The 13,445-nt window shown below is 43.9% G+C and overlaps 1 pseudogene across 1 annotated transcript in view; it reads right to left on the bottom strand.

The window, feature by feature from the left end:
* Nucleotides 1–9,432: 9,432 nt before the first annotated feature.
* LOC311128975 (neuroligin-4, X-linked-like) overlaps nucleotides 9,433–13,445 on the bottom strand; it is a 5,480-nt pseudogene continuing 1,467 nt past the window's right edge. The window contains exons 3-8 of the transcript in view: nucleotides 12,600–12,785; nucleotides 12,182–12,447; nucleotides 11,488–11,649; nucleotides 10,954–11,315; nucleotides 10,677–10,823; nucleotides 9,433–10,286 (exon numbers count right to left, since the gene is read on the bottom strand). The product of the transcript in view is annotated as a neuroligin-4, X-linked-like (transcript). The remainder of the gene's footprint in view (nucleotides 10,287–10,676; nucleotides 10,824–10,953; nucleotides 11,316–11,487; nucleotides 11,650–12,181; nucleotides 12,448–12,599; nucleotides 12,786–13,445) is intronic.

Genomic DNA, 13,445 nt, shown 5'->3' with positions numbered 1-13,445 from the left:
GCTCAAACACATTAAGATGGAAAAAAATTCCACACATTAACTTTTAAGAAGACACACCTGTTAATTGAAATGCATTCCAGGTGACAACCTCATGAAGCTGGTTAAGAGAATGCCAAGAGTGTGCAAAGCTGTCATCAAGGCAAGGGTGGCTATTAGAAGAATCTCAAATATAAAATATATTTTGATTTGTTTAACACTTTTTTGGTTACTACATGATTCCTGATGCCTGACTACATGATGTGTTATTTCATAGTTTTGATGTCTTCACTATTATTCTACAATGCAGAAAATAGTAAAAATAAAGAAAAACCCTTGAATGAGTAGGTGTTCTAAAACTTTTGACCGGTAGTGTATGTATGATTGACGACACTACCTAGAGTCACTTACATTCACATCACGGTAACAACCCTGTTACAACACTCCAACATCAGCCTTTGAACAACTACAGTATATTTGTGTGTCTGTTACTTGTTTATGGTTATCTAATTGAGTTCAGATTTAATTTTCAGAAACGTTAAGTGCAGTAAATCAAGTCATTTAATTTACTCTGCCAGTGAAAATCAGAGAAACATTGGAAGTCACTGGAGGAGAAAAAGGAGAATGAATGAGGCCAGTGTTAGTGAGAGGCGGAGTGTTATTAGCCTGTTAGTAAGAAGCTCTGTTTAACTGTTATTAAACTTAATCCCCAGATACTATTATATTTGCCCGGGCAGATGTGGCTATAGAAAACATAATGGTATTCTGGACAACCCTGCCGACCACCAACATCTAATGATTCACACAAGGAAGCACTTTCGACCTGGGGAGGTCCAAAACCCTGCATATTAACACAGCAAGGCCCTATTAAGACTGCAAGGCCCTCTAGCCTGCTTTGGCCTACTTCGGCCCGCTATGGCCTGGTTTAGTCTGGCTAGGGTTGTGTACAGTAGGTCACCGTAGTAAACACGGTAGCAAAAACAATTTGAAGCAGAAAGCAAAAATGTGGGTTTCTTATTGGACAAGTTAAATTTCAGGTAGTACATCCCCATTTCAAAATGTGACAAAGACGAGCCAAGGGGTACAGTTTGGATCGGCACCACACATACACACATGCACGCGCGTTGTGACTTCTGGCTCTGAATGTATCAGCCAGGACAGGCAGAATTATCTAGGATTGGCTCCATCTGCCTGTCATCTGACATGTCCAACATATAAAGCACCTTTCCATGTGTGATGGCTCACACTGAACCATGACAGCAAAACCTTTCACTGGACAGACACTCAGACATTCCAGTCTGGAAACATCAGACTGACGTGTGTGTGTGTGTGTGTGTGTGTGTGTGTGTGTGTGTGTGTGTGTGTCAGCCAGCTCCAGCCATAAACCCTTACAATGGGACTGTTCATGTGTGTTGGACGGAACCTCTCTGTGAGGTAGAAAATGAGGAGGGTGTCTGCAGGAGAAAGAGGAGGGTGTCTGCAGGAGAAAGAGGAGGGTGTCTGCAGGAGAAAGAGGAGGGTGTCTGCAGGAGAAAGCAGGACTGCTGGACACTGACGGTAAAAAGATAAAAACAACCAGAGGCTCTGCAGGACCTGTCAGCACGTCACACACACACACAGACGCTCTCTACTGCTAGAGCTGTCGTATGTCTTTGGAGCAAGGAGAGTGATGCTCTCCTGAGTCCTGACCCTAGAAGCTTACTGTATGCGCACGCCTGTGTGTGTGTGGTGATTTAGTGAGTGAAACCACCTCAGAGTCTATAATCACTGACATACTCTCCTAACAGCTGTTTAGTGAAGTTGCAACACACACCATCTGAATGATGCCCCACATTAGAGCTGACCACGTTCAAGGACCCCTAGCCCTAAAACTACCCCTAATGCCACAGCCCCTCCAGAGTGGGTGAGCAGCCCACTAAACCAAGGGGCTCTAGGAGAAGAGGACTGACTGACTGACTGACTGACACACCCACACACCTACACCCACACCCACACACGTAGCTGAGACATCAAAGAGGTGGAAGTTATAGAGGCTGACCTCAGTGGGTGGAGTTACACTGTCTGTCTAGATGTCATCACCTCTGACCTCTGTAAACCCAGTTACTCCATCTTCCTCTCTGATAGTTTTCCCACTGCTGTAGAGGTCCACTGTCTTTATTCAGATGGGAAGTGAGTGTTTCTTCACTTGGACAGTGAGTGTTTGCCTTGAGGAGAGTAAAAGCTTAACTTCCGTCCTGTCTGAATGACGCACATGCGCACACACACACACACACCCTGTGAACGGTACACGCACACACACACATACCCTGTGAACGGTACACACACGCACACACACACACACACACACCCTGTGAATGGTACACACACACACACACCCTGTGAACGGTACACACACACACAACTGTGAACGGTACACGCACACACACACACACACACACACACCCTGTGAATGGTACACACACACACACACCCTGTGAACGGTACACACACACCCTGTGAACGGTACACACATACCCTGTGAACGGTACACACACCCTGTGAACGGTACACACACACCCTGTGAACGGTACACACATACCCTGTGAACGGTACACACACCCTGTGAACGGTACACACGTACACCAGCCAGAACACACACAGCGCCCTGTGAACCCAACATAGACACACACTATCTGTAAAGCAGTAAATCCTCCTGTACCTTTTTTAGATATAAACCATTTTAGGCTAATTTGTATAAATTGTGAATAATTATCATAAATGTGTTGATTTTCATTATTTTAGGCTCAGCTGGCAATTTATTTTTACGGGTTTTTGATATTGTACTCTTGTGCGTTTATTCAACATTTCACTTTGCCTGGCTACCCCGACTCCTTGCTCTGGTCAAGTGTGATGCCACGCCCACGAACGTTAGTTTCTGGATCTGAGTAACTTCCCGACCCTTCACCAAATGCGAACACATTCGGGGCCGTCTGATTGGTCCAGAAACCGATGGGTTGGGCCATAGCCAGAACACACGTGGGGAATGCGGCAGTTAGAAAATGTGTCATTGGCTTTGATACTCTGATTGGTTAGAGGCAATCCAATCGCTGATGACTTTGATTTGTACAAGACCCCTGGTCACCACAAACGACTTCAATGATGGCAGTCTCAGACTAAAGTATGTAGCGAACGACAGAGCAGCGGAATAATTTAGTGTGAGTCGTCAGGCTACATTTCACCAGCTTTATTATTATCCTCTTGGGATTATGAAGCAAGAAGGACATCTAGTGGCATTTGTTGATATTAGAATCACACCGATCGTTAGACAACCACTTGAATGGTTTATTCATTCATTTTGACTCCGAAGTCCAAACATATAGCACTTAGACCATAATGTCCCCTCATACATTGTTAATACAAAAGAGTACCTCCTATAACTTCTTTAGCACTACATATTTGGACTATGGAGCTTTTTCTCAATGTGTGAGAGTTAGGGATTGTTATGTACAGTACAGTTAAAGAGCCACTGAACATGTCGATTGGCACTTGTGTTTTTCTGTTGCTCATTAAAGAAACGAGATTTCAGTTTTGGAGGTGTGTTTCCTGACCTATTCTGTGTTTAGTTAATTATGTTTGTCCCCCATGAGACACTGTAGATGCACGCAGAAGCCTATTTCACTTCCTCAAAATCCCAGAATGAATCTAAGATAACTCAAGCAATCTGTAATTAATTTTGACGTTTTTGCAGAGTATGTTTTAGCTGCGCAGTTTTACATCTATCTAAGGTGTTTGGTGCAGTATTTCTCAAGTAAAAAAAACAATCAGGCAGCTGTTCACCCCATATTAGTGGGCAACTGGACATCTTCGAATCAAAACCCAACTTTTATTTATTTGTTGTGACGCATGGATGTTCCAAACTCCGTTTTAGGCAAGACTGACTTTATAACCAAAATTATCTTATTTACACTTTGTAGTCAATTTTTACACTAGAATAACTGTTTCTGACTCATATTGATGCCACATGGGCCGTTTTCAAAGGGATTTGTTGCTTTTTAAAGGCAGTCGCTGTTTAAGGATAGCATTTCAGACCTACATTTTCTGTATTTCTGTATTTCTATTTGGTGGATTTGTCTCTAATGGACTAATAAACTACATTATCCCTGCAGAGAGATTATTTCCTAATGGTTCATAAATGTCATAACTGCTGATTTAGCCATGATGGACTAATGACTATATTAATACAATTGTCTGTAGACCTGATGGACTATTGAGTATCTCAATAAAGGCCCTATAAGCCGGATGCACAGCACCAAGAGCTTTGGCATACATCTGCAGTTTCATTTCATCTTTAAAAAATCTGTTTTGTTCTTGAATCAGCTGCGGCATCAGAACAGAAATAGAACAGAGATATGGTTTTAAGGATAAACAAACTCCAGCATCAAAGCACAGCTCGGTCACTGAGCCTCAGGCAACAATTAAACACAAACTCAGAATAAGGGAATAAGGCTTCTCAAAGGGTTTAACATGGAATTACTCCATTACCATTTCATACATAATGAAAATGTCATCTCAGATATGATAACGTATTTACCAGTTTCACTTCGGTTCTCAGGCAACATTCAGCACCTGCACCCAACCTGTATGTATATATAGTTGTGTGTGTGTGTGTGTGCGCGTGGGTGCAGCATGTGCAACAGTATCTATCTAGGGCAGAGAAGGGCTCGATGGGAAAAGGCATTCTGTTCAGGTCACTTAGTATAGTTACTGTTGCCAGTATGTGAGAGAGAAGGGAGAGATGGAGAGAGGGAGAGAAATAGAAATGGGGAAGTTTTAAGAACTATATATTGGGTTTTGTGTATATTGTGACAACTCCAGGCTTTCTAGCCACCAGAACAAACAAATTACCTGAGCAAATATCCAAATGTAGTAATGGTGATGCAGTGTAATTGGATAATAAATGTTAATCTCGGTTAACCCAGAACTAAAGTCTCACGTAATTGGTCAGCTGCTCAATTAAGTTGTGGGTCTATACATGTTAAGAGAAGGGATCAAGAAATGCTAGAACAAGGACCGGAACCAGAACGAGGAGCTCCACCCTCTCTCTTTGCAAGTTACGGCCCGAATGTCCCCTCCCCTTCTGAAATTCAAAAGATGCTAACACCTGCGAAATTGTGATTTGTCCAAATTGCCAGTGACGAAAAAACCCATACACCAGAATTACTGCTGCTCATTATCCTACGCATCCCATTCCATTCTCAACAGATTTTACGGTACCAGTTACGTCCACAAGAGATTAAATAAATGTTGACACCAACTAAATATTTTTACATTTCACTGGCAATTTGGGGACATTTCTGGGGCTAGCATCAAACAGACAGTAACCCTGCTCCAGACCAGGGCAGCTTCGGTTTTAGCCCTGGCCTAAGCGGGAAAACGTGCAGTGTGAAAAAAAACTCACCTTTAGTGTGTCAGAAGGAAAATAAGGTATTTCTCTGCAAGGTCACAGCATCATGCTTGCTCACATTCAAAGGAGGGCACAATCCGAAAATAGCGATGCAGAGGGGGGAGGGGGGAAGGGGGGGGGCTAGTGATGAGTGAGAATGAGAGAGAGGAGGAGAGAGTCATTGTAATTCAGGTCCTGTGAGCTATTGTTCTTTGGATGGATAGCGAATGTTTAATCACTTAATCTCCAGCTTCACATTTTCCCTAAAATTTCCTCTCCAGAACGACACTTTAATTTCCACCAGAAAGAGCACTAATGATTTTCTTCTCATAATTCATAAAGCACACAGGGGATGTTGAGGAGAGGAAAGGGGGGGGGGGGTCAGGGTAAGGGGTTAGTGGTTAGGTTTAGGAGTTAGGGTTAGGGTTAAGGTTAGGGTGGAAATACATTTTAGGTCCTCACGAGGATAGAAGAACAAAACGTGTGTGTCCGTCCTGGGGACAGAAACATTGCTTTTGTTTAGGAACATCAGGTTTTTTATCCCAGAAGACAGTATACCTATGAGAGTTCAGTAGATGCAGTGCCTTCAGAAAGTATTCAGACCCCTTGACTTATTCCATATTTTGTTGTGTTACAGCCGGAATTCAAAATTGATTTAAAAAGAAAAGTCTCACCCATCTACACACAATACCCCATAATGACAAAGTGAAAACATGTTTTTTGAAATGTTAAATTTTTTATTGAAAATGAAATACATAAATATCTAATTTGCATAAGTATTCACACCCCTGAGTCAATACATGTTAGAATCACCTTCAGCAACTCCAGTGTATATTTGACCTGCTGAAAGGTGAATTTGTCTACCAGTTGGAAAGCAGACTGAACCAGGTTTTCCTGTAGGATTTTGCCTGTACTTAGTTCTGTTCCGATTTTTTTTTATCCTAAAAACTCCCTAGTCCTTGCCGAATACAAGCATACCAAATAACATTATGCCGCCACCACCATGCTTGAATATATGAAGAGGGGTACTCAGTGATGTGTTGGATTAGCCCCAAACATAGCGCTTTGAATTCAGGACATAAAGTTACGTTTTACTTTAGTGCCTTATTGGAAACAGGATGCATGTTTTGGAATATTTGTATTCTGTACAGGCTTCCTTCTTTTCATTCCGTCATTTATGTTAGTATTGAAGAATAACTACAATGTTGTTGATCCATCCTCAGTTTTCTCCTATCACAGCCATTAAACTCTGTAACTGTTCTAAAGTCACCATTGGCCTCATGGTGAAATCCCTGAGTGGTTTCCTTCCTCTCCGGCAACTGAGTTAGGAAGGACGCCTGTATATTTGTAGTGACTGGATGTATTGATGCACCATCCAATATGTAATGAATAACTTCACCATGCTCAAAGGGATATTCAATGTCTGCTTTTTTTTTTTTTTTTTTTACCCATTTACCAATAGGTGCCCTTCTTTGCGAGGCATTGGAAAACCTCCCTGGTCTTTGTGGTTGAATCTGTGTTTGAAATTCACTGCTCGACTGAGGGATCTTACAGATAATTGTATGTGTGGGGTACAGAGATGAGGTAGTCATTAAAAAATCATGTTGAACACTATTATTGCACACAGAGTGAGTCCATGCAACGTGACTTGTTAAGCAAATTTTCACTCCTGAACTTTTTAGGCTTGCCATAACAAAGGGGTTGAATAGTTATTGACATTTCAGCTTTTCATTTTTGATTAATTTGTAAACATTTCTAAAAACATAATTCCACTTTGACATTATGGGGTATTGTGTGTAGGCTAGTGACACAAAATCTCAATTTAACCTATTTTAAATTCAGGCTGTAACACAAATAAAATTGTAAACAGTCAAGGGGTGTGAATACTTTCTGAAGGCACTGTATATGAGAAGCATATAAATGGTAAAGTACAGATACTTTATTTAACAAAATGCAGCAGAAGGTTCATACATCTCATACAGCAAAACTCCTTCCATTTGTTTAGGCAGAAACTGAAAATAATTATAAAAAAAGACTTCTTCTAATCTAGCCTATGGTAGCATTTCAAATAAGATTCATCGTTTCAGATCCACTGTTTCAGCTTTCTTTAAATACAATACAGTATATGATATTATTTAGTTTTATTTTGTGGTTAAAAAAGCTCACAAATGCAGAATATGTGTCGGGATGGAATTCAATCGTAACGTTTTAGACTTCAGCATGATTGAATTCCGATCTCAGGTCAACTGATCAGTTATATCTCTGGGTTAGAAGTCAGTGTTTCATGTAAGGGGTCTAGGGTACGGGACTGAAATAAGGGTTCATAGACAGGTTGAGGTTAGGATGAGGGTCGAGGTTAGGATGTGGATCAGGGTTAGAGGTCAGGGTCAGAGGTTACAGGTCAGGGGTTAAGGCGTCCGCATGCTTCCGAAACAGTTCGAAACAGTTTGTGCATATATAATGACGACATTTTGTGACGTTTTTGTTTGTTTTGGACTTCGGCAAGGCTTTTTTCAGCTGTTCTTGCACACTAAATTTTTTCGCGAGGCAAGCCGAAGTTGTTAGCCAAAGTCTACACCCCCTCGTCGGAATTGTTCAATGAAGTTCTCATTCAACGAGAGACGACTCGTTCTCATGCAGATTTTTTCACTTGAGAAATACTGCACCAAACATCTTAGTTAGATGTCCCGAGTGGCGCAGTGGTCTAAGGCACTGCATCGCAGTGCTAGCTGTGCCACTAGAGATCCTGGTTAGAGTCCAGGCTCTGTCGCAGCCGGCCGCGACCGGGAGACCCATGGGCGGCGCAAAATTGGTCCAGCGTCGTCCAAGGTAGGGGAGGGTTTGGCCGGCAGGGATGTGGGTTCGTTTCCCACGGGGGGCCAGTATAAAAAAAACTAAAATATACATGTATGCATCCACTAACTGTAAGTTGCTCTGGATAAGAGCGTCTGCTAAATGACTAAAATGTCAAATTGTGCAACTAAGATCTCCTTGGCAAAAAACTTCAAAGTTAATGAAAGATTTCTTGAATTATCTTCGATTAATTCTGACTATTTTGAGGAAGTGGCTACGGCATCTCAAAATGGACAAACAGTAGTATTGCTGTTTTTTTCTCATTTTTCAAACAAAGGTCTTTTAAGGGAGTATGCGAGCACAGTCATTCGTACTGAAGCATGCTGACGCCTTTAGCCTAAGGACAAAGGTAAGGGACCATGGCAGAGAGAGGGCCAAGGACAGACCCAGTTCCATGTCCCAGTACAAGTCTCGGATCAGAGAAGAGGGTGGGCATAGCTGTGGTCAGGGTTAGGATTAGGGTCAGGGTTAAAATGTCAGAAGTAAGGGTAAAATGACATCTTGTTCTGAGGACCTATACATGTATAATCAACTCAAATTAAAGCCTTAAATAACATATTTTGATGCGACAAAACAGTAAAACCTTTAAATCTTACCATCTTTTCTCCATCGTTTTTACAAGTTATTTACATATTTGAACAGACTGCTGGTTGGTAGATGTGACCTTCGGACTGTTGAACTTGTTATTGTTGAACCCTTCAGAGGCCTTTGTCCCAGAGGCTAGGAATAGAGTCTGTATCTTTTCCCGTCCTTCTGTTGTTCTCTCTGTCTGTCTGTTCCTATCCTTCAGACCACATCCATGGCCAGGCTGAGCAAAGAGCTGCAGGGAACGTTGATCCTCTGAAGGATTTCATTGCAATTGAAAGATTCTACATTCAAATTTCACAGGTTCTTCAAGTTGTTCCCAGAGGGGTTCTTTCAGTAGTCTGATCTGATCTGGACATCACAGAAGCCCCGCTCCAGGGCAAGTCACACGGCAACACAAACCATTTTTGATGCAGCTTATAGACAAGCAATGTTTCCATGATGTATGGACCATATTGGCAGCCATTTTGGATGTTCCCATTTATAATGTTTCATTTACTGATGCACATTACTTCCTCTCCCAGAGTTCATCACTTCCACTCCCTCAGTGTTCTACACATGCAACACGGCAGACTGAATCGTCGTCTTAGTTGGACTGGAGAAACTGTCCTGGTCCATCTATGTCTGTGGTTATACGCGTGTGGTGGAGTGTGTGTGTGTGTTGGGGTGTGTGTGCGTGTGTGTATGGGGCAGGTGTGTGTTACTGTAAGGACTAAAGCCCTGCATGGGTTGCACCCCCACAACAGAGCCAGGTGTCATGGGGGTCATGGGGGTGGCGGGGTGAGAGCCAGGGGTCATGGGCAGGGACCTGGGAGTCATCAGGGGCACGTCGTCAGGGGAGCGTCTCAGGGTCAGGGTGTAGTCAGGTGGACAGGTCAGTCGCAGGGTGTCCAGAGTGTTGTAGATGTCCTGTGTGTCCAGCGTGTCCAGAGCCTCCAGCGTGTGGTGTATGTTGTGTGTGTCGTGTATCTCCAGGGTGTTGTGTTGGTGCAGAGCCTCAGCCTCCAGCTGCTTCAGAAGCCCCTCCCCCTGCAGCTGGTGTGTGATGTCAGCATTGATGATGTCATGGCGTGGAGGTGGGCGTGGTGGCCTGCGGTGTTCCATCTTGCGCTTGTCCTTCTTGTAGAGCAGAGCGGCGAAGGCCAGGATGTTGAGGAAGAGGAGCGAGGCTCCCACTGCGATGGTAACGCTCAGCTCAGTAGAGTAGTCCTCCATGACGGGGTGGGGGACCTGCAGCTCCTCCCCCTGCAGGGCTGGAGCCTGGGGCGTGGCCGGGGGGTTGGGGTGGCGCGTGCTCCCCAAGCCCAGGCCTTTAGACAGCCGTTTGGTGTAGGAGTGAGGGGTTGTGTCCTGGGGAGGGCTGTGGGTTGCAGACGATACGTACTGCAGCAACTCGTTGATGTTGTGGAGGTGGGGCACCAGCTGCAGCCAGAACGCTGTTTTGGTGGCTCTGGAGATTTTGCAGCAGAATCATCATCCATAAAAAGGAAAAATACATTTAAAAAGGAATCGGACAAAATATACACAATAACATAAGATAACATCATACATTATAAATTATAGTTATTATACATTAAACAGTCAGAAGGGGAAAGTGGCAAGTGCTGCTAGCATGAAGTGCTAACAGTGCAAAGTGGTTCATTATACATGATTTAACAAGATATGGCAGCAGCAAGATATCTGTTTCTCTTGGAAAGGCAGGCAGGGAAACGTCTACCTGTAGTGATTTGTGCATCTACCTGTCTGTGCTTATCTGATCTACCTGTAGTGGTCTGTAATGGTCTGTGAATATCTGATCTACCTGTAGTGGTCTGTAATGGTCTGTGATTATCTGATCTACCTGTAGTGGTCTCTGACGCGTGGCTTCAGGCCGATGTGCAGGTACAGCTGTTCCTTGGGGGTGTACTTGGCCCAGGCCACCTCCTCAAAGCGGTTGGGTTTGGTGTGGATGAACTTGGTGTCCTGGGGCACTGGCTGGTTAGGATCTCTGAGACAGAGAAGAAAAAACACAGTCAGGAAAAGTTATCTTAAAAGTTAACCATGGTTACTTTACCATTCATTAGAGGAAAGTAATAGATGGTTCTTAGCGAAGGAGTTAGACAATAAATTTGTATCACCCTGTCTTGGCGAAGTTGGTCCAGTATGTCATGACCACGGCGCTGAGCATCACATCGTTCTTAGAGAAGTTACAATTGAAGAGGTCCGTGGGTCCGATCAGCGGCAGACCGAACACATACGGCACCTCATCTCCGTGGGCGGAGTCAGCCCAGGCGGGCGACACGTCACTCTGACAGTGGTGGTAGAAGGAGTAGAAGTATGTTGGCGATCCGTACTGGGCGTGGAGGTCTGCTGTGGCCACCGCCGGCGCCACCCACTGGTGATCAGTGAACAGAGCGACTAGCGTCTTCCGCCGGGTTTCAGGGTTCTCCCGGTCGGCCCAGTCTGTGTACATGAACTTGATGCTCTCTCTCAACGTGTCCTACCGCAAGGATAAAAACAAGGTTAAAAAAGACCTTGTCAATAAAGCTCATGGGAGCATAGATGGATTGCAGTATGCAGAGTCTATTTTTACTTTTTGCTGAACATATTCTTTGCCCTCCAGCACCTGCATAGAAACACTGGATGTGCATATACATTTTCCTACAGCCTACCTTCCCCTCCGGGTAGCCGTAGAGACTGTCCACGAAGTCTGACACGGCAAAGTCAAAATCGTCGCCAGAGACGCCATCCTCACTGTTGACTATCCCGTCAACGAACTGAAGCCCCTCCCCCTGGTTCACACCCAGCATAATGTCATAGTTGAGGAACTCCCCCTGTGGGTGAAGAACAGGGTTGTCAATAACAATATTATGCATCCTTAACCCTCATCTCAGAACCCAACATGAAATCTTGCTAAATCTAATAAACCATATAACTTGTAATAGATATAATATACACTGAGTGTACAAAACATTAAAAACACCTGCTCTTTCCAAGACATAGACTGACCAGGTGAACCCAGGTGAAAGCTATGATCCCTTATTGATGTCACTTGTTAAATCCAATTCAATCAGTATAGATGAAGTGGAGGAGACAGGTTTAAGAAGGATTTTTAAGCCTTGAAACAATTGAGACATGGATTGTGTATGAGTGCCATTCAGAGGGGGAATGAGCAAGACAAATGATTTAAGTGCCTTTGAATGGGGTATGGTAGTAGGTGCCAGGCGCACCGGTTTGTGTCAAGAACTGCAACGCTGCTCAACAGTTTCCCGTGTGTATCAAGATGCAACTCAGTATTAGGAAGGTGTTCTTAATGTTTGGTATACTCAGTGTATGTAAACCATAGAGTGTTTTATATTTTCTCACCTGCTCCATGAGTATCTGGGGGTCATCAGGGATGACATCACCGTCGATGACAGGTCCGAAGGCGGTGTGGTATTTAGCTGGGGTGATGTTCTGTTCCAGCAGCTCCTGGTAGGTCTTCCCCTGCAGGCAGGCAATCAGCTCTGAGGAGTCCTCCATGTTGCAGCCCACTTTGTCCCCCAGCAGCCTTGCATACTTCCCTGGCTGGTAGTTGACCGCCCAGCTGGACAGGGCTGTCCCACTCTGGATGATCGCCTTCTGGAACAGATCTGATACACAGCATGCTGACAGAGGTTAGAGGTCAGAGGTTATGTGTCAGGAATTGGAGGTGACTCTTTGAAAAGTGTGACCAGGCTGACAGAAGTTAAGAGGTCAAGGGTAAGGGTTCACAGGTTGGGTTCGGGGGTTAGAGGTTACTTACCCTCAGAGTAGTGGGACAGAGTTAGCAGGCTGACACAGGAGGCTCCAGCCCCAGAGCCAAACACAGTGACTCTGTCTGGGTCTCCGCTGAATGCAGCAATGTTCTCCTTGACCCATCGCAGAGCCTGGATCTGGTCCAACAGACCATAGTTGCCTTTAGCTGCCTGGTCGCCCGTACTGAGGAAACCTGAAGAAATAACACATGCAAAATACACAAAAATATAAAAGGAAAGTCTAGTAAATATCAAGAGTAAAAATATATTTTAAAATAAGACATCAAACAGGAACATCTTATTTAAAAATACTTTTCATCAAAGATATGAACAGCAGGATGTAAATATTGGCTAGGAACTAAAGGGAAACACTACTTCAAAAGGAAACACTAGGTTTGATTCCTTACAGTTCTGGGACTACATGTAGTAAGCTCACTGGGGATTGGCTACTACGGCAGATACTTATCAATCTCTCATTAATGATTTTAATAAATCAATAATAACAATTATTACAGTATGCTGTTACAACCTAAGCCTAACGCTAACCCAGTATGTGGCTACAGTCGTGCACTAACCCTTACTGTAGACAATATTAATTGTCTAAATACAAGAAAAGTCTTAGTGAGATTGACAGACATGTTTTGCAGTGTAGCCAAACCCTGAGGACTCAGTGACTAATGATGTCATGTGACCGTGGCTCACCACCCTCAGTCAGACCTGGGGTAGACCTGGGACACCAGGACATCTGCGTGTCACTGAACACATGCACACACACAGACGCAAAATGAGTGTGTCACTAATTCACACACCACACTAGGGACATGAGACACACAGGATGAGCTGGAGCGTGTGGG

The sequence above is a fragment of the Coregonus lavaretus genome (assembly GCF_964263955.1).
Source record: "Coregonus lavaretus genome assembly, chromosome: 5".
NCBI lineage: Eukaryota > Metazoa > Chordata > Actinopteri > Salmoniformes > Salmonidae > Coregonus > Coregonus lavaretus.
Note: the sequence above shows the minus strand (reverse complement) of the source record. Positions and strands in the feature narration are given on the sequence as shown.